This window comes from Lissotriton helveticus, chromosome 1_1 (genome assembly GCF_964261635.1).
Source record: "Lissotriton helveticus chromosome 1_1, aLisHel1.1, whole genome shotgun sequence".
Taxonomy (NCBI): Eukaryota; Metazoa; Chordata; class Amphibia; order Caudata; family Salamandridae; genus Lissotriton; species Lissotriton helveticus.
In genome coordinates, this window is record NC_136057.1 from 474764033 (window position 1) to 474785588 (window position 21556).

General features: G+C 46.5%; 1 protein-coding gene across 3 annotated transcripts in view; it reads left to right on the plus strand.

The window, feature by feature from the left end:
* RAB3IP (RAB3A interacting protein) overlaps positions 1-21556 on the plus strand; it is a 266787-nt gene that overhangs the window by 41044 nt on the left and 204187 nt on the right. The window lies entirely within an intron of this gene.

The following is a 21556-nucleotide window of genomic DNA, read 5'->3' on the forward strand; positions in this document are numbered from 1 at the left end:
ATCATATTCTAACAATGGTCTAGAGGTCCTGCCACTGAAAATGTGTTGCAATGTACCTAAATACGCTGCCACTGCATCAAAGGGGCAGCCCAAACAAGATATCAAGCTTCCAATAAATGGTTAAGACATGAGGTTGCTGACCTGAAAAGACCATGCAAACTGAAGAGCGAATAGGACATATCATGTTAAATGCATTTACATATTACATATTTTCCAGGAAATGACCAATACAGAAACAGCTAAAACATCGTTTGTAATAATCTGTGAAAGTCAAGGACATTTCAGATTTTTTTTAATAAAAGGTTAAAAAGATTCTTGATGAAATGCTAAAGAAACCCCCTCCCAAACCATCATCTAATCTAAACCTCTATCATCATCTTCACACTTCACTCAGGTTAATCCCACTAAAGCAGAATAGATTATCAAACTTGTCTCACATGATTAAAGGATGCAAGCTATCTATAGCACCATGACCTATATCATGAATTTAGGCAAAGCTTTGCATTCCTGGCAACCAAATTATCAAATTCTTCTCTTGAGACCGGAATAGTACCAAGCGAATTAAAACCATGCACCCACATCTACACCTCTTAAACTAATAATGGTAGATAGATTCTCTTATGCAGACCAGCTATTTACCAAATTCTGACCTACCATATCCCATCTAAGTCTTGGAAAATTTAAATGACAAGAACAAGAAAGTGTGGAAGATAATAAGCAGCTTCATGACCTTCAGCAGGGTTTGGAGGCCTGAGAGGGATACTAGCCTGTATTAGAAAGGAACTCCTCTTCGTTGTTGAGGAAGACCAAGTCACCCTGACCCTTATGTACCTTTATGCAGCCTACAACACTTAGATCCTAACATTTTGCTGGTCCATATTAAAGACTGGTCCAGGATAACAGAAAATTCTGTAAGTTGGACCAGCAATTCCATCACAGATTGCAACTCAAGTGTCCACTGGAACTACAGAATCTTCTACTTGCAGATCACTGTGCATTGTCCCCTAGTCCTTCCCTTGTTTATTTACAGCTGCTTCATGCTTCGTCTTTCCCAAGTACTAGTGCAGTTTCAAACCCACTTTCAGATTTACGCCTATGACACTCCAATCTACATTCACACGGAAGAGGATTGCAGGAGACAATATAACATCACCTACTTGCCTACATAACATTAAATACTGGATAAGAGAATGTTTATTTTGTGTTAGCAGAGCAAAAATTGAAACCCTTATTCTAGGAGTACCATACTAATCTGAGACTGTTTGCCTGCCTTTTTTTTTGGAAAATTTATTTTTATTGCAGAGTTTCAAACAGTGAAATATTCAAATATGCACATTGCATCAATTATATATCCTGAATTCACATGTCTTGACTTAACAACAGCCATTATACATCGTATTACATTTTTCCGTTTGAAGTCTCTTACAGTTACAATAACTCCCACCCTCCCATTAACTACCCCGGCACTAAAGGTATCAACACACAAATCTCTTGTACTGCGTTCATAGTATGTCTTGAAAAAAGACAATATATATCCTCAATGTTCAACGGGTCCCTGCCATGTTCAATTCACTCATTATGCCAACAGAACAACATGTTCACATTGTCATACTGTTCACCCGGTCTGTCTCTTCCTGCACCTGTGGTTACATCCTCAGTAGGTCTTATAAGGACTACATCCAGGGAAAGGGAGGGGAGGGGAACGGAGGAGGGAGGGGAGGGGGGTGGAAGGGGTAGGGGTAGGGGTGGGGGGGAGGAAGAAGGAGGGGAGGGGGGGAAGGGGTAGAGGGAGGGGTGGGGGGGAGGCAGAGGGAGGGGAGGGGGGAAAGGGAAGGAGCGAGAAAACGGGGGGGGGTAAGGGGAAAATACTGGGGGGGAGGGGGGAAAGGGGGGGTCAGGGGGGGGCCCGATAGTGACCGGGGGCGATAGACTCTTCTTAGTTACTTTTATGACTCTTCGTAATCAGTTGTATCCGCAGTGGGAGGCAGGCTGACATCTGCACCCGATTCAAAATCTAGCAGTATTGCATTCCATTCCAAAGAAATGGGGTGTCTACGTAGACCTCTACGCTCCTCCCTCTGTAATTCTGTACTCTCAGCTCTCCCCCATCTTAGCACCTCCCCGCGCCAAGTGTCTGGTTCCGGTGGCCTAGCCGATTTCCATCTCATATTAATCGTTCTCTTCGCTAGTAGCAGTGCCATATCAGCGAAGCGGGACGCTACACTCCTCTTCTTTTCGGTACAGCACAGCCCCAGTATGCAATATTCTACAGAGGTGTACGGTCTCGCTGGAGCTACCCTGCTTAGTTCCTTATGTACCGTTGTCCAAAAGTATCCTAATTTCGGGCATTCCCATAGCATGTGTAATAGGTGTGCGTCATCCGCTGAGCATCGGGGACATGTGGCTGCGGCAGCAGGAAACATAGCGTGGATCCTATGTGGAGTGAGGTATGCCCTGTGGAGAATCATCAGCTGAATAAATTTAAATTTTGGGTTCCTCGAGACCATTTTAGGGAACTTCAGAACCCTCTCCCATTCCTTGTCTCTGAAGGCTCTCCCTACGTCTCCCTCCCACCTTTCGCGCGTGGGTTGAAGGGAAATGGCCCTACCGGCCCTAATGCCATGTGTTATCCATTTCGTCAAATGGCTGCCCATTCCCATTAAATACTGCATAGTGAGCAGGGAGTTCGTGGACGGTTCCGCGCCCGTCCGTGCCCATGTTTGTGTCACGTAGTGTTTAACTCTAGCATATAATATAAATAACCTGTCAGGGGTCTGATGCGTTCTGTTGAAGTCCGCAAATGGCATAATGTCGCCATCTACAAATAGGTCACCCACCTGCGCGACTCCCGCGTTATGCCAATCAGTTAGGTCGTGTTCTATCAGTGCGTGCAGCCCAAGTTGAATCCCCAAGAGCGGTATCGTGGGAGCATAAGATGTCATCGCGTTCGTATACCTCACCGCCTTCCGCCAGCAGCTAAGAGCGAGTCTAAGCAGAAGCGGTGCAGATCCAGGTATTTTAACCTTTGGCAGTAATAATGTATGTATGGCTCCGTTCGCTCTATCCGTTTCAGTCATGTCGATCTCATGAAGATTGCGGACTGCCAGCCAGTAGGCTAGCCATTGTAGCTGGCATGCGTAGTTATATGCCAACATATCCGGTAATCCCATGCCACCTTGTGTAGTCGGTAATTGTAGCTTAGATATGCTAATGCGTCGTCTTCCCGAACCCCACACCACTTCGGTCAATATCGTGTTTATTATTTTGAACGTACTTGTTGGGATCATAAGCGGCAGGTTCGTGAAGAAATAGAGAAGGCGGGGCAGAACCACCATCTTAGAGATGGCTACCCTACCGGTCACTGAAAACGGGAGCGTGTTCCAGAACTGTACTTGTGCTCTTAAGGCGGTGATTGCTCTGCCCAGGTTCCCGTCCAACATGTCTGCCATCTTTCTATATATTTGTATCCCTAAATACCTAAAGGTCGTTGGTGCAACCTGTAAGTGATATGGGGTGAACCGCAGTCGTGCGTCCCCACCCGCAGCACCAAACCAATACCCGTAAGACTTGGCGTCGTTTATCGTGAGGCCCGATATGACTCAAAAGTCCTCAAATATGGTTGGTATCGGGTCCAGACTGTTCCTCATGTCCCCTATATATAAAATGATGTCATCAGCATATGCCGATACTACATGCGTCATTGCAGTCCTTCGTATACCCCTGTGCTGTGCAAAGGCCCGGAGCCTATGTAATAAAGGTTCCAGTGCTAGGATAAACATTAGGGGCGAAAGCGGGCAGCCCTGCCTGGTGCCCTTTTCAATACGGAGAGGGCTGGAAATGCATTTATTAGTGCGTACCCTTGCCGTCGGTTGTGTATATAACAGCCGTACCCAAGCCACAAACTCAGGCGGAAGTCCGAATCTACTGAGTGTTGCGAGCATATAATCCCATCTAAGGGAGTCAAATGCCTGTTTCAGGTCTAAAGATATGCATCCCTCCATACCGTTTTTCGCATCGTTATGGAGCATTACCTGGCTTAGTCTTCGCAGATTCATCGCAGTACTCCGGTCGGGTACAAAACCGCATTGGTCCGGGTGCGTTAACCGTGAGACATAGGGGGCCAGCCGCAGCGCCAAAATCTTACTAAGGATCTTGTAATCTTTGTTTAAGAGCGAGAGTGGTCGATATTTTGCCAGGTGTAGTCCGTCCCTACCAGGTTTCAAGAGTGATACTATCAGTGCCTGTAACGTTGTGGGGGGGAGTGCAGTAGTATTAGCGACTCCAGATAAAGTACGTGTAAATGCGGTGCAAGAATGTAGGCATACGTCCCATAAAACTCAGCCGGTAGGCCGTCCGTCCCAGGGGTTTTACCTCTCGGTAGCGCCCGGATCGCCTGCTTTATTTCGGCATTCGTGATGGGTCGAGCAATGTCGGCACTCTGCTCCGCTGTGAGTCTCGGGATGTCAAGGTCCGCCATAAAGGAGTCATAGTGCTCCTCAGATAACGGCGGATGACCTCCATACAGAACCCTATAATATCCCTGAAAAGTGTTGTTAATGCCCAATTGTGTCCGGACCGGCGAGCCCTGTTGATCAGTCACTTCCAGAATGGGAGAATAAACGGGTGCATCCTTCACCAATCTGGCTAATAATGGGCCTGGTTTATCCGTGTGAGAATGTTGTTTGCATGTGTATTCTTTATAGTCCAATATTCTCAACTCCTCAAGCAGTTCAGCGTGATGTATATGCGCCTCCTGTAACTGCGTAAGTTGTGCATTTGTACCCGCTGCCTCACTCTCCAGCATCGCCAGCCTCCCCTCCTCCCTTCTCAGCCCCTCCATCACTACGTGCCTCATGCCCACTTTCGTGCTCATCGCAACGCCTCGTATTGACACTTTGAATGCGTCCCACTCAACCTGTCTCGAGCCAGCTGTGCCAGTGTTTAAGGTGAAATATTGTGTAATAGCATCAGACAGTGTAGATCTAAATACCTGATCCTCTAGCAGTTCTAGCGATAGGCACCACGTTGGTATAGGAGTGGGGAGCTGTCCCCATTGCATCGTAATCTCTACCGGATTATGATCGGATAATGTCTTCCCCATATGCTCAGCAGATACCATAGATCCCAACAAGGCCCTAGAGCAGAGGATTCAATCTATTCTAGTGTGTAGCTTATGTGGTGGAGAATAAAAGGTGTATTCCCTGTGGAACAAATTTTTATTTCGCCATATATCAGACAATTCCCAACCATCCACCCACTGAGTTAGCGCCTCCGCTTGCCTCCTACTTTCCGTAGCATGCAGAGGGGGGTGTGATCGATCAAGGGATATATCCAGCACCGCATTACAGTCACCTCCCACTATCCAGTCATACTCCGACCAGTCAGCAAGTACCGCATTAAGCGTGGTGAGGAACGTTATCTGATCCGTGTTAGGCGCATATAAGCTGCCAAGCACAATATGGGCCCCGTCCAAGATCCCCCTCACAAAGACATACCTACCCTCTGTGTCTATTTTTTGCTCTATCATTTGAAAGGGAATAGAATTTTTGAGCCAAACTACCGCTCCTCTCGAGAATGCCGAGTAAGTTGTGGCAAACAATTGGCCTTTCCACTTTTTTTGCAGTTTAGCACCTTCTGCACCGTTAAGGTGGGTCTCCTGAAGATATACTATATCCACCTGTCTCCGGTGCAGTTGCGCTAGGATTCTATGCCTCTTATGCACGGACCCCATACCTCGGACATTCCAGGTGCATATCTTATACATGCTAGGTGTCGCCATGGCAGGGTGCATTCGTTCTATGTGTCGAACCCAGTAACGGTGTTGTGTATTGCAGAATATTAAAAAAAAAATCACAAGTGCCTTCATTGTACCAAACTCCCTAACCTAAAGGTCTCCACCAAAACATATCCTGAGACCAAACATCAATGCCCAACGTGGGCAACAAGAAAACGAAATTGTGACTACACCCTGGGGGGTGTAGTGGGCACACTCACCAAGTATCCGCTAACAGATACACTGGATTACCCTGAGCTTAAAAAAAAAACCACCCTGCCCCAGTTTACCCACCCCCGCCGTATACATCAGCTTCATACATTACCAACGTTACTTTTAGTGTTTATATTTTTAGGTCATTCGCCTCCTGTGCGGTGATTTTCGGGAATAATTGCACACTAGTGACGGAGCCTGACATTTCCGTGTGTGTGTGTCCGAGTTGCAGGCCGAGTTCGGTATGTCTCTGGCATCATGCACTGCCAGCGCATCTGTTGTAAGTAAAGTTGCCGTCAAGGTCGATCTTGAGTTGTCCGGTGTCCTATGTCCGTTTGCACCTGGTAGCTCAGCAAGTTTGCGTCGTGTCTCGGGCTGCACCGGTTCTCGATGTGATAGTCCCATATCCTGATAATCTTCCATAGGATCCTGCGTGTGCCGCGGCGTAAGAGTTACCTCCAGCCATTCCATAGCCTCTTCAGGAGAATCAAAGAAGTAAGTCTTGTTACCGTGGACAACTTTTAAGCGGGCCGGGAAAAGGAGTGCATACTTCAAATTGTGGTCACGTAGCTGGCGCTTTACTCCCAGAAAAGTCGATCTGGCCTTTTGGACCGTTGGTGTGAAATCCGGATAGATGGACACCGTCTTGTTTTCAAATTTCAAAGGAGCTTTTTCCCTGGCCGCCCTTAGAACTGAATCTCTGTCCTTATAATGCAGGAGGCGTGCAATCAGAGGTCGTGATGGGGCCCCCGGTTTCGGAGGCCTCGGAGGCATTCTGTGCGCCCTCTCTACACTGTATAGTGGAGTAAGGTCCGTAGGCCCCACCATTGTTTTCAGCCAATCTTCTACAAACTGTGTTGGATTTCTACCTTCGCTGCGTTCCGGCACCCCCAAAATGCGAACATTGTTGCGTCGTGAGCGCCCTTCAGCCTCGTCCACTCTGTCCCCCAATCTCTTAATTTGGCGTTCCATGTTCTCAAGTTTTGCTGAATGTTCTGTTTGCTGTGGAATCAGGTCGTCTAATGCGAGTTTGTGCTCCTGGACTTTCTCAGCCAGCTTGTTGTGGTCGGCCTTCAGAAAGGACATTCCCGTCGCCATGGTGTCCATCCGTGCCTCCAGTGCTTCCCTGGATGCACGTATTTCCGTCAATATTAGGTCCAGTTTAGCCTCCTGAGTGTTTTTGCCTGTCGGCGGTATAATTTCATTGTTGGAAGAGGCCAGTGGGTCCTCAGATCCAGTAGATTGTAGTTCAGCGTCCACCGCAGGTTCCTGGTGCTTGAGTTTCCTACCCATGATTGTGCGTGACGTTCCGGGTATTCGCGAATGCTTTGCGTGACAATCAAGGTATGCCGTGCGTGGTCAATCCGGTAGAGCCACCAGCCTTATTTGGACAGTCACTCGCGCCGCTCAGGTAGCTTCACTGCACACACTGCCCGATCAGCGGTCCGAGCCTCCTGGTTCCGGTCAGAGGGGAGGATGGGGGGGGCAGGGGGAGTCCCTCGCGGGGAAGTGCACTCCCTTGGCTATACGGGGGGTACAAATTGATAATGCTGTCAAGACCAGAGTGTGTAGGCCCTGAGCGAACAGGGTCGCCTTTCAGTGGGAGCCACAGGATGCGGTAGCCCTATATTCTCCCAGTCCCTTGTGGGTAGCTTCAGTGCGTTTCTCCCTGACACCAAAAAACGGGTCCCAGCATATTCCAAGTGCCTAGTCACAGTGGTCTCAGCGCACAGTACACTTGTGTCCCCTTTACACTCTCAGGCCTGTGTGGAGTCTCTGGTAGTTCTGTTCGAAACTGTGCAGTGCCGGGCAAGATGGCGCCCGTCTCTCTCGGTCCCGAGAGCTAGCGTAATGGCTCTTCCCCGGGCCGGCGCTCCGGAGTCTGTGCGGTGTCCTTGGATGTCCCCGGTCTGAACGCCTCCCTCCGCCACGCCGCCCAGCAACGCTCACCACACTGGGCACCTCGGAAGGTCCAGCGTCGCAGGGCCGCGCACAGCAGGGTCCCAGCCCAGGTCGGATCTCGCCGTCGCGGCGTCTTAGGATTTCGCCGCAGTTCGTCCCCTCGCGTCAGCCAGTGTCGGCAAGCCCGGGGCTCCGATGCTGTCGTCCTCTCGCTGATCGGGTCACGGCGCACCCAGTTCCGGGCGCCAGGGACAGTGCTCGCCTCACACAACGGACCCGGTCCGGCTACTCCCCTCACTCCAGATCGCGGCTTACAGCAATCCCACAGGGCCCCTCGTTCACATCGGCGGGCTTCCCCCTTCAGATTGCCTCCGCCGGTTCACAGGGATATCTCAAGCAATCGGCGAGGGTGGGAGTCGAGGTGGAGCAGGGCTCACCGGATAATCAGCTTGTTTTGTCAGGGCCCCGGACGGAGCTAGTTCAAATCACGTCCTCCATGTTGGCCCGTAGCCACGTCCCCCGACTGTTTGCCTGCCTTACTGAATCAAAGGAGACAACAACCACCTCTCAGAATGTCAAGAACATAGGAATAATTTTGGAGTCATATTTGCCCCTCGAGTCAACACTGTAGTTAAGGGTGTCAACAGGCAATTTCCCGCACTCTGTTTGACTTTTCAAGATGCCTCGTCCCAGGGTTTTTAGACTATTGCAGTGTGCTGTGTTTTCCCTTAGAATATCAAAAACAAATTCCTAAGTCTTCTGAATCTGTTCAATAGGTTAAGTCTTGCCAAACCATCACTGAAGGCTCGCCGGTTGCTTGCAGTGGAGTCCAGGATCAAATTGAAGAATCTCTGCATTATTCAGAATGTTTACGAAAATAAAGCCCATAATGTCTTCAAAACCTTACCTCCATCCAGGAGCCACTGTTCAGCAAAGACACTCGATCCCTCAATGCATCTTTAAACACAGCAGGAGACCAAGGTACTAAACTGCCAAACAGCTGGATCCCTCACTTTAAAGCCAGAACTACAGTTGATTCAGGAATTCTGTCACCAGAAGACTTCATCCTTGGCCAGTAATTGAAGAACGCTAGATCACTCTCCACAAGCTGGACTATAGGGATATGTATAGATGTATGTGTATATATGTGTGTGTGTGTGTATATATATATATATATATATATATATATATATATATGTGTATATATATATATATAATCTGTTGTTGTTAAAAGAATAAACAACCTTTTGATATCACCCCCGTGAGTGCGGATAATTCTTTGGTGAGGAGAAAGAATTGTGAGCAGAATATATATATATATATACATATATATATATAATATAATATATTTAGATGTGTTACCTTTACATCCTGCATTAATCAGCACATTTAGATGTTCCTGCTAGCTGAGTTTCAAGGCCTTATAAAACACCCAAAAAATAAGTTACCTTTTGAGGACCTCATAGGAGCAGACCACAGGTAGTACATCTCACAAAACCCTGTCTGCATTGGGCAGGTCTGCCATGCATCATAACGGCTAAGCCTTTGATCCATATTGGCAGCACCCACTGGCATTTTGGTTTAGTTATGACGCCGCATGCTTTCAGAAAACGGCCTTTTTTTCTAGGTTCCGTGTCAGTGCGGTAAGGGAAGCTAACGTTGCTCTTCTCAGTGGTGCACCCGTCTTCTTGCACTTGTTTTTTGTGCTTGAGAAATGTACCTGGCGGGAAAGTCACACAGCACTGGAACCCTGTGTGGTTGTTCCAAGCTCCAGTGAACCGTGCACTTGGGCGTGCATAGTTGTAAAACCGCAGAGCAGTGATGCTTTCAGTAGGTATGCCAAGGAGGTATGCATGAGCACGCCCAGCTTCAGTAGACGTGCTCGTTAATCGGAACCTCACAACTTCAAGGTCCGATTACCCAGTTTACTTCCCACATCCCTAAATCGTGTGTTGTCATGTCTGCCACGTCTAACATGTTTTTGTCTTTGCTTTTGTTTCTATCCCTCGTCCCAAGAAGTGCTTCCTTTGAGAGGCCAAAACAAACCCCTAAACGTCACATCGGAGAGATAATCTCTGTAAACAAGATAGTCGTGACGATTTGAAATGTGCTGGTAACTGCGGGGCTCTGTTTCTTTTTCGTTTATGAAGTTTGATTTGCAAAGTTGTTCGTTGCATTTGTTTCCAGCGATCCCCAAACAATGGAGAGTGAACTTGTTTACACCGATTTTAGGGCAAATTTAATAGTGTGTGCTTTCATGGATAAGTGGTTTCATTTGGTTACCTTTTAACGCATTTATGGTTTCACTCTATGCCCCACGATGTTCGCTGTAGGGGAGAGTTGATGGCCACATACATGCCTGCGGTTTTACAGTGATGGATCCGCGAGCGGGCGCGGGGGCCAATGCTGCCTGCTCATTTGCAATTTCGGATTTCCGAAGTGCGCCCTGGGTCGAATCGAGCAGTCTAGTGTACATACTTTCCTTGAATCAGCAAGCAATGTAAGGCTGCCACATCTTTCCGTGTGTGCTCAGGGCGCGGGCTAGTTGATTTGTACCCACTGAATACACATTAACTGCAAAGGAAACTCGAGCAGTTTTGGAGCATATCTTTCGCTCAGTTGGCTGCACACCCGCAGATCCGTGATGGGCCTTTAAGAAATGCAGTGATGCTGGAGGTTCTCCCTTCCCGCGAAAACGTTTCCGTACTAGCTGCCTTAACATTGACTTTAAAGCATTGGATATTAGAGGGACTCAAAACTTTCCACCTGCATATTAATATTTTCAAATCACTGTAGGATCTTTCTTCATTTGTACATCATCCCTCTTTCCCGTAGATTCTAAGTCCTACTTTGTGACCGTAAATCTGGTTAGAAAACTAGGGTGGAAACACTGGAAGTTACCAAACCCCATAGTCTCAGGCTGTGCACAGCTGAGGTAGACTGATCCTGCTGACACATACAGCAGAGGAAACGCGCAGTTAATAGTCCCTGCAGGTTCAGATTGCACACACATGATCCCAAATTTACAAGCGCAATCTTCATATGGCAATAGTAGTAACAGTTATAGTAATAACTGGCCTCAAGAAATAGGATCACATCACACCTAGTCTGAGGGAACTCACTGCCTTCTCTTTCCGGCCTGCACCTTCTCCAAAACCAGCTGCATCATTTCTTTAGGGTCACTGAAGGGGCATATATACGTATATTACCTCAGGGCATTGTAGGAGAGACTTCAGTGCTACTTTTGTGCTGGATATTAACTTGACTGAGTTTAAAATGACTGGTTTGGGAAGGGACAAGAGACTGGCAGATTGGGTGGCGAGACTAGTACTTTGTGATATTTGGCTACAGAATACATACATACATACGTGGACTGACCTACAAGACACAATAGCCTAGCCTCACAAATCCTACCCTAAGGGATGTCTGATCACTCCCCAGTCAAGTTTAAACTTCGATTCCTGGGTGTGGGAGGGGGTTCCACCAAGTCTGCTGACTCAGCGCATGGTGCAGAGTAGACAAGCAATTGTACACTTTCTAATGCAAAAATTGAAGCCTATATGGACCTTAATCTTGGCTCGGTCGAATCACCTAGCATGCATGTGACAGCTGGGACTGTGAACCTCTGTGGGGTTGCCAAATCATACTTGAAGGTTAGAGAGAGGGATAAACAGCAACACACTTTACTTAGAGAATACTATTCTGGTGCGGGAGCGAGAAGAACGTGACTGGCCAGGGGAACAAGTAAGTCACAGTTGGAGGTCAAAATAGGTTTGCTGAGCTAACTTTCTTTATGAGGCATGCCAGTGCTGGATTGCAGCCTCCAGGAGAGTCTGTAAATGGGGCAACAAGTCTGGCCTATTACTGTACAAGCTGGCGACCAGGGATGTTGCTTCCAGGGCGATTCTCACCCTTGTTGATGTGGCCGGCAGGCAGGTCTCAAATGCATCTGACTCTTGGTCTGCCTTCATGGCCTACTACCAGACCCTATAGGTGAGACAGGTGCACAGGAGTGGTCAGCCCCTCTTACCACCGATCTGCCTCTCCCTACATAGTGTATTGGACGTGGCTGACCTGGATCAACCTGTCCTGGTGGCAGAGCTAGCTAGGGAAGGCCTTGAAGGAGATGAACTCTGGAAAAACGTCGGGGCTGGCCAACTTCAGTTGCTCCTTTTGCCAACCCTGCTTAACCTGTACAGGGAGATGAGGCCATTGAAAAAGGCTGGTTTCCCCCGGCATAGCCGCCATTGTTGTTTTCCAAAAGCTTTGCAACCTCCGTACCAATGGGCCTCTTATGGCCCTATCTTCCTCATAATTGTCAAAATTCAATCTGTGCTAAACAGTGCGAACAAGCTCCTTCAGGTGATAATGCTACCAAAGTGGCTTCATGCCCCAGAGAAGCACCTGGTCACGCATACACAGAGTGCATACCTCCCTATGTCTGCTGCACAGCCTTATTGACCCTAGTGCCCTTATGCTTATCAAGGTATTTTCTTTTTGCGGGGGGGGGGAGGAGGGGGAGGGCAGGGGGGGATGGGGGATTTTTGATTAATTAGACTCTGGTTTCCTCAGTGGGTATATACTGCAAACAGTATTTAGCACCTTATTTATGTCTTGTTTCCGAGCCCTTTACTCCTGCCTCCAGGTACATTTAAAGGTGAATAGAATACTCTTTTCCGCATTTTTAATCCTTAGGGGTACATGGAAGGGCTGCTCTTTGTCCCCTATTGTTTGCCCTAACCATAGAATGGCTGGTGGTGTGGGTTTAGGATTGCCACCTTTTCCAGAGAAAACCTCCGGCCATCTGTTCTCTTTTTAATATTTTGTAAAGGCCCGGACATGATATTCAAATAGAACATTAAATGAAGTCGTCTTTATTAAGTCTGAAAATTACCTTTCTGTCTTTTAGTTTAGTTATCAGTTACGTACTTTAAGGCAGCTGTAGAACACATTTTGTTTAAACTTTTTTACTGCTAATGGAAAAAATACTCTGTGATTTTTCTAAATTTTGTACCAGCAGGACATTAAAATGGCAGTATAAAACCTGCCAGGTGGCAACCCTGATGTGGATTAGGACCAATGCTGTGATCTGGGGCTTTTAGTGGGTGAAAGGCATGGAAGACTGTATTTCCATGTATGCAGATGATATCCTTGTATTCCTCTCCTGCCCCTAAATTACAGGACCCCATCTTATTAAAGTGCTGGAATTACATGGGGGAAGTTTCAAGTCTTAAAGATAACAGATTCAAACGCCTCTTGGCCCCCCTTGAAGGGGGTAAGGAAAACAGCCTGGCAATTTGGTATACAGATACGGCGGCTTAGCTTTCAATACTTGGGACTTCCTATCACCCTAGAGCCCAGCAATGCCAGGAGCCTCTACCTAGCCTCCCTATTGGTGAGGATGAAGAACGACCTCAATAGATGGACCAACAAACTCTTGCTTAGCAGCCTGGGTACTGTAGCCTTGTTTAAGATGATGGTTCTGCCTCAGGTCCTCTGTGTTCTTCAAAACTTCACACTAATGATCCCGAGAGATGGTTCAGGCAACTACTAGCCAGGGTGTACTTCTTCATATAGGCAAATTAAAACACCTAGTTGCTTTTCATAAATGTACACAATCCACCTATGACCGTGGGATAGGCATGGCAGACTCAAGTCTATATTACTGGACATCACCAATCTTAATGCTGAGCCGCTGGCTAGATGGGATTTTGCAGGGCCCCACATTCTGGGATGAGGTGGTTCTAGTGGGTTGTGAGAACATATCGGGGCTGAGGTATGAGTCCCCCCATTTCCTGTTCACTCCTGCAGTCTTCCAGGGTGGTGCTTTTGACCTCAAGGTTGGCTCTGGATTGGGTGTGCGGATTATGGCTTGATCAATGCATACAACTCAAAGTGTTTGGCAAATGGGATCTAATTGGAATTCCGAAGGTAGGTGGTGTTTGGCATTGCACACATATGAAGTATTTTCTGGACCTTTAGTCAGAATTTGTATGTCACAAATTACATTTTTATAAATATTTGCAGATTCTGTACACACTCTCTCACCCCCAATGCACCTCTTGGTCTGAGATACCAGAGTGTAAACTGCTAAAAGCCAAACCCTTCAATGGCCCCTGGGCAAAGGAGGGAAGTCACACATTTATGCATTCTTAGTCATTCTCTCCCCGGATTTATCCGTAGCATTGAATGAAAGGTGGGAAGCATGGATGGTAGTAACTGAAGGGATTCACAAATGGCCCCATGTGAGCCTGCCATTTTCTCACAACTCCGGCTCATACAGCTAAAATACTTAAACACTATTTACCTTAAACACTACTTACCTCGTTCCAAAAATGTTATGGTGGACGGAGAAGCCTCCCTCGGCTAAGTTTCCATTGTCCAAACGAAGGTGATGTATTTTTTTATGTGGTGGGGGTTTTCCCATCATTGTAAAATATTGGCCTGTAATATTCGTTCCATGTCCCAAATACTTGGGGGACCTGTGAAGCCCTTGCCACAAACTGTTGTATTCTGTGTCCTGGATGATGTGCGAACGTGTCGTAGGGGTTTGCACCATTGTTTGGGATTGGGACAATGATTGCTAAGAACAACAATGCAAAGCACTGGAATTCCGCTGATCTCTTGCCCTTCCCTGAATGACGTACTGCCATGGGCATGTCTTCTAAACAGGAAGAGCCCATTTTCTTTGTAAGTGACTGCCCCCTTTAAACATGGTTAAACCTGGGGAAGTGGTGGGACTACTATTGGACAGTGCAATGGTGGTCCTGAACTATGGGTGTAATGGATTATGACGGAGGTCTACTGGATGATTTTCACTTTTGCAATTGCACTAGGTTTATTGTTATGTGTTCATGTTTTGCACAAAATCAATAACATTTGTTCATAAAAAATTGGATTGGCTACGGTCTCTGTATTTAAGTTCCCCCCTCTTTTAAGGTATAAAAGACCTGAAGAAGGAAGTAAAAGGGACAAGGATCCCTGAGGCTTTAAAGAAAATTTTTAAGAAATTGAGAGATTTCCATCTTGGGAAGGACTTCAGGGTTGGAACAAGCCACCTTTTTCTGTTGGTCCCAGAGATACTGGGATCTGGGTCTGTTGAGAAGATCTGCTTCTGGAAGCTGTGGCAAGAATTGGGTCCTGCGAACCAGTGGAATCTATTGACTAGGCCTGGGTGGCAAATTCCGTTCCGCTCGCGGAATTTGGGTAATTTCGCTTTCCGCGGAGAATGCAAAATTGCCCAAAATTCTGCGGTCCGAGACTTCGCGAAATATTTTGCTTGTTTGCGTTCTCAAAATGCATGTTCGCGAGAGATTTTGCCCCGAGCACGCAAACAGCAATTGTGAACAGGAAAAAAGCATCGCGAACAAGCAGTTCCGTGTGTTTGCGGAATCTCTGCGTGTTCAAAGAGATTTTACACCATTTCGTGGAGATTTGCATAACGCAATTTCGCAAATTCCACCCACCCCTACTAATGACCTGTGTGGCACTTCCAGTTCCATGACGTAGTAGAATGTTGAATATATTGAAGTGGTCTAAAAATATTTGTGAGTCCTATGAAGGACCTATATACAACTTGTTTGTCCCCAAAGTGAATGCTTGTAGAAAAAAGAAAAATATGTTGGCCCTATTTTTATATTTTGAAGCATAGAGCTACCATTCAAATTGAGCATAGCTTGAAAGTAGACAGTTTGCTATGACTCATGGAAGCTAAAAGTCCGTTTTACTCTCGATAATTCCATATGCTAGATATGCCTGAGTGACCAGAAGCACCCACAAAGTTCATCCGACCTCCTGAAACCCAAGCTCTGATAAGGCTTCCAGGTATGCCCTCATTTGAGCTTTTTAACTTGGACTTTTTTGTTTTGACTTGGGCGTCACACCTTTACCAATTAGCATCTTGGAATTCCCATATAAAACAACCTCCACATTGGTTGCAGTTGAAAAAGTTGGAGTTCTGTAGCAGTTTAGAAATGCAAAGGTAAAATACTTCATCATGGAACTTCCCCTTCCACTTCCCCTATCAAACATGTGAGTGATGGAAGACTGGCTACAGGGGACGCTAATGTCTTAAGACATTTATATACCTTTAACTCTTTTCCCATGCTTTTTTTCATTTTTTTTTTAACATAGCACATTTTACTTTTTTATTTTCCTGGGGATTATTAGCGATTGCTTTTGGTTTCTATTGATTTTCAGTGTTAATTTTTCCCCATTTATTTTATTTGAAGACCTTTCCACACTACTAAAACATTTATTTTGTTGTGGTTGTATTTTTCATAAGGTGTGGTTTTCCATACATTTTGAATGCCCTAATGTTTAAATTGCAGGTTTACTTTTCTTTTGTAAACAACCTAAAAAACCCATCTGTTCATATTTCTTTACTTTAGGTAATTTATTTTATTGATTTATTATAGGTCACTAAATGTGTTTAATTGTCAATGTTATGTAGAGATGTACATGTACTTTCTTCTGGGATTATTTACCATCTCTAAGCTATCTACCAAGGGTAAACTAAAGAGCCCCTCATTAAAACCTTTCCCATCTGTGAAATGGACTGAGGGATATAGCGGTTGATTTCTCACAGCCACCACTTAAGAACAGAGTATCTTCTCTTCCAATCTTGCTTCCTCAGACCTCTTCCCCAAAAGCACTCCATATGGGACAGATCATTCCATATAATCACTTTTTCCCTGATGGCCTTGTTTAGAACCGGTCCTTCATTCACCTTCCTTTTAAAGAACATTGAAAAAGTCGTAGCCATTGAGCTGCATGAAAGAATAGTCACCTGCCACTTCCTACATGGCTGTCAAATCTATTTAAGTCTGCATCGAATCAATGATGAATGATGCTTTATAGATCACCAAGCATGGGCACTCCTGTCACTAGGTCCTGGTTGAATTTATTTGGGGGTTTCCATCTTAGACCACCTGACATACTTTTTCTCTCCACCTACGTGAACCTCAGCAGCACCGACATCCACTGGTTTGTTTCCCTACCTCTCCAGATGCCACAAATTTAATGCAAATATCCACAACTCCCAGGGACATGCAGCATACCCTGAGACCTATTACTTTCAGCCATTGTGCCCCCCCCATAAAACCTCCCACTTAATACTGAGGTCTTTCGGCGAACCCTTGCCTGAATTGAAGTCCATCCATGTGCTGAAGGATATCCAGCTATATCTGAAAGGCCCACCAGTCAGCGTCATCTACCATCCATCTGATAGATTGTCTCTTTGAACTTCATTCAAAAATGTATGTCTGACACTTACTACAGAACTCAATCCATCAAGGACAGAATTCATACACCTTGCCTGCACCAATAGACAAAGAGGAGGATCATAAAATTAATATGATGAAGTTGGGCGACAATGAACATCTGTTTTTGTCAGTAGTGTTGAGACACCATAAGGTATGAACATTCACTCTTTAAATACATTTATGATCTTTATTATTTGTTGCTATGTGCTGTGTTGTTATATTCCGCTAGGTATGCTGCGGTATGCTATGTTATATGATCCTATGTTAATTTGTGGTAAGTTACTGTATGTATTGGTATGTCATGCTAAACTATGCTAGATCATGACCTGAATGGTTTTAAACTTCATCCCTTATGTTGCTGCCATATCCTTTGGAGGTTTATCTTCAAATAAACCGGAATTCATGATGTCACTTCTCTGGAAGATCAAGTATACACTCCCTGAGATGGACTGCCCAACAGAACGTTAGGCAGTGGTCCTGTTCCACTTGGAGTAGACCGGGGCAACTGTCTATGCACAGGAGGGAGAGACTACATTGGCTTCATCTGCAGTTTTGCTTCTTTTATCTTCAAGACCTGCTGCATCACCTTTAGGACTCAAGACTGCAATGACCAATACTCCTTTGTACATTACAGACAAACTTAACACTTCCAGAGGCTTTCGAAATCCAAGTAACCAGAACACTGCTAAGCCACTACAATCTAAGAAATGCAAAAATAAAAAAAAACAAGCATTTTTTAATACTATGTGCCGAGGATGAGGAGTCCATTCCACCACACACCAGGCTTGCCCGATCACACCTGCAATTCAGAAAATAATTGCAAACTCTCCTCTTCAAGGGGCCTTTTGAACCGGATCAGACTTGGCTTTAACCCTGTCACTCCTCTTGATGCACTTTTCTGATTCTTCTCTATTCTTTGTTGTAGTCTGTTGCTACCCAGCTCTGTTTTCACTGTATAGATTGTTGTGCCTACATATTTCCCCACCATGTTTGCATCCTGCTTCTTTGCATGGTGAGAATACCAAGAACTAAGTTATTCTGCACCATCGCTTCAACTCCACCAAATCATCGTGGTTTTTCAATCTTTACTCGCGTAATGAGTATTTAGGTAAGGTAGCCTGCTAACTGAATGCCTTCCTTAGATTTTCTATTTTTGAACAGGGTTTGGTTTACTCATTGGTGGCCCTGCAGTCATAGACAAAACGTTTTCAGATCACAGCTAGAGATATTTGTGTGGTTTTTATTTTTTCTCCTGTTTCTTTTTTTGGTGCAGAAAGCTTGTCTGTCCATCTTATCGGGTGCAGGTTGCTGGGTGGTAGATGGGCTGCTTGAGTGGCGGGTGCCTAAGAAAAAGACTGAATGGCTGATCAGAAGTTAATACATTTGCACAAACCATGATTATGGTTTTAATGATAGGACCCAAGGGGGGGTGGTGGCATTGGATTTGAGGGTCATGAAACCAGATGTTTTATGCATACAGGAACCCACATCCCTTGGCATAAATAGGGGCTTTTTAAGTATCTTGGTTTCGCACTCTTGGGCTCCACACAACAGGTCTTTACAACTTAGGGGTGGGTATTCTCGCAAATAAATCAAAGTGCTCCGTTATTCTCCGCACTACTGATAAACTTGGCCGATGGGCTATCTTAGAATGCTGTGCGGGCAATTTCCGCTTTACTCTGTGCTCGGTTTATGGCTTCAATGTATGTATGTATGTATAGATATTCTTATATAGCGCGAATTCTGTCACCCAACGGGCATCCTGGCGCTTAAACTGTCCTGACACTTACACATACATGATGTTTTCCAGCAGCAGACGCGTTTACATTGCCCTGGGGAACAGGTGAGTTTTCAAGGCTTTTTTAAAAGAGTTAAGATTTTCCATACCTCTCAGACCTAAAGGAAGGGAGTTCCACAATCTTGTAGCCGCAAATCTAAAAGACCGACCACCAGTCCATGACCTCAAAATCTTAGGCACAACCACCAGATAAGAAGAGGCTGAACGTAGCAGTCTGGACGGGGTGTACCAAGAAAAAAGGTCCCGCAAAGGGGGCGGACCCTGCCCATGTAAGGCCCTAAACACCAAGCATAGTGCTTTAAAATCAATCCGCTGGGAGACTGGCAGCCAGTGAAGGTCCCTAAGTGCCTTAGCGGAGGAATCCAGGCGACGGCGTGAAAGGGCCAATTTGGCGGCAAAATTCTGCACCCGTTGTAATTTACCGACTAAGTTAGCCGGAGCTCCCAAAAGTAGTGCGTTGCAGTAGTCAATGCAACTTAGAATTATGCTCCGCACTACCTCTGGTCTTACCTGTGACCAGAGCAGGGGCAAGATCTTGCGCAGCGAGCAAAGCAACGCCATACAGGTGGCCACCGTTCGATTCACTGATGCATCAAGCTGCAGGCTAGCGCTGAACACTACCCCCAAATTACGGACCGAATCCGCGGGCGAGCTAGCGCCCTGGAAATCAGGAGGCCAGAAATCCAGCGGTAGTGGTCTGGGGATGCGGTCAAGGGAGCAATGCAGCACCTCAGTTTTTGCGCTATTGAACTGCAGGGAGTTATTACCCAGCCATTCAGCCGTGGTGTTCATACAGCGATGAAAGGCCTCCTGGGACACCCCATCCTTACCCTCAAGGGAAAAGATGAGCTGGGTGTCATCAGCGTAGTTGGTGACCATAATGCCAAAGGATTTAATCAACATGATCAGGGGGCAGAGGTAGAGATTGAAAAGAATGGGACTAATGGCTGACCCTTGAGGTACGCCCTGACCAACCCTTCTGATGTTTGATTTAAAGGGTGGTATGGCCACTAGCTGGTGTCTATGATCAAGATATGACCTCAGCCATTCAAGGGCCAGCCCAGATACTCCAACCTCCGCCAATCTCCTGATCAATATTGTATGGCTGACCGTGTCGAACGCGGCCGACATGTCGAGCAGCACTAAAAAGCCTGCCCGACCCTGGACGGCCCGCGTTCGCAGGTCATCGAGAACGGTCACCAAAGCCGCTTCTGTCCCATGCGCTGGTCTGAAGCCAAACTGGGCCACATCCAAACAGTTGTTGACCTCAAGAAAGTTGGAGAGATGTTTAGTGGCCCATTTCTCAAGAATCTTGATAGGAAATGGCAACAGAGAAATGGGTCTGTAGTTGGCTGGACAGGCGGGGTCCAGATTTTCCTTCTTGAGTAATGGAGAGACAACCGCCAATTTCCAGCTGTCTGGGACCCGCGCCGAGCTGAGGGACTGGCAGCAGATGGAGAAAAGAGGTGGAAAAAGCTCTTCCCGGCACAGCTTCCAAAATGTTGGTGGGAGCGGGTCAGACGGTGAGCCTGAAGATATACCATCGGCCAATGCACAGAAGTCTTCGTACGATGGTAAGGGCAAGATGTTCATTTCCGCTAGCTTAGCGCCCTCCTCCACCCTCTCAGCGCAGTTGGGATGAAGCACAGTCTGGCCAGATGACAAGGCAAGATTATTTAAGATGGTAACAATCTTATCCTCAAAGGCCTGTGCCAGCGAGTCACAGAGAGCTTGGGAGGCAGGTATGTTGTTTTTAATACAAGCTGGGTGGGCCAGATCTTTTACGACCTTAAATAGGGTCTGAGACTTATTTGCCGCTGCCAGCAATAGTTCTTCCAGGTGTCTGGCCTTGGCCAGCTTGATCTGGGCCTTATAGGTCGCCAGAGCTTGTTTAAAACGAGCTCTACATGGTTCCAGATACTGTTTCCTCCAAGCACGCTCAGCCTGTTTACACTGAAGCTTGAGATGCCGGAGTTCCTCTGAGTACCATGGCATAGCCAGGTTGGTCCTGGCTCTGATTTTACGCATCGGCGCCAAAGAGTCCAGGGAGGCCGAGATTTGCTGGCAAAACGTCTCATAACTCCTGTCCACCGTATCTCCCAATACGAAGCCTTCCGGCAACAAACTAGGGGGTGCGGGCAGCGCAAGAAGTCTAGACCATTGTCTACCCATTCTGGTACCACCCACACTACCCTTCGCCGCCGTTGCGACTGGACAAGAGAGGGAGAAAAGGACGAGAGCATGGTCAGTCCAGCCCTGAGGTATAACATCCCGCAAAGACACTTGACCTGCGTCAGCAAAAATCAGGTCAAGAATATGACCCTTGGAGTGGGTTTGCGAGAGTACTAGCTGTGGAAGCTCAATATTATGGCAGGCTTGGACCAGCTCCAAAAAAGTGGAATTAGTAGGTCCATTAGACCAAAGATTAAAATCCCCTAGCACCATCAACCTAGTATGGGAGTGGGACAGATCATAGATCAGATCTATAAGCTCAGGCACAGCTGATAGCGTCCCCGCTGGGAGTCTGTAGCATAGCAGTCCCGTGTATAACACACCACCTGTACCCTTGATGGAGAGGCCGAGTACCTCACATCCATCGATGGCCTT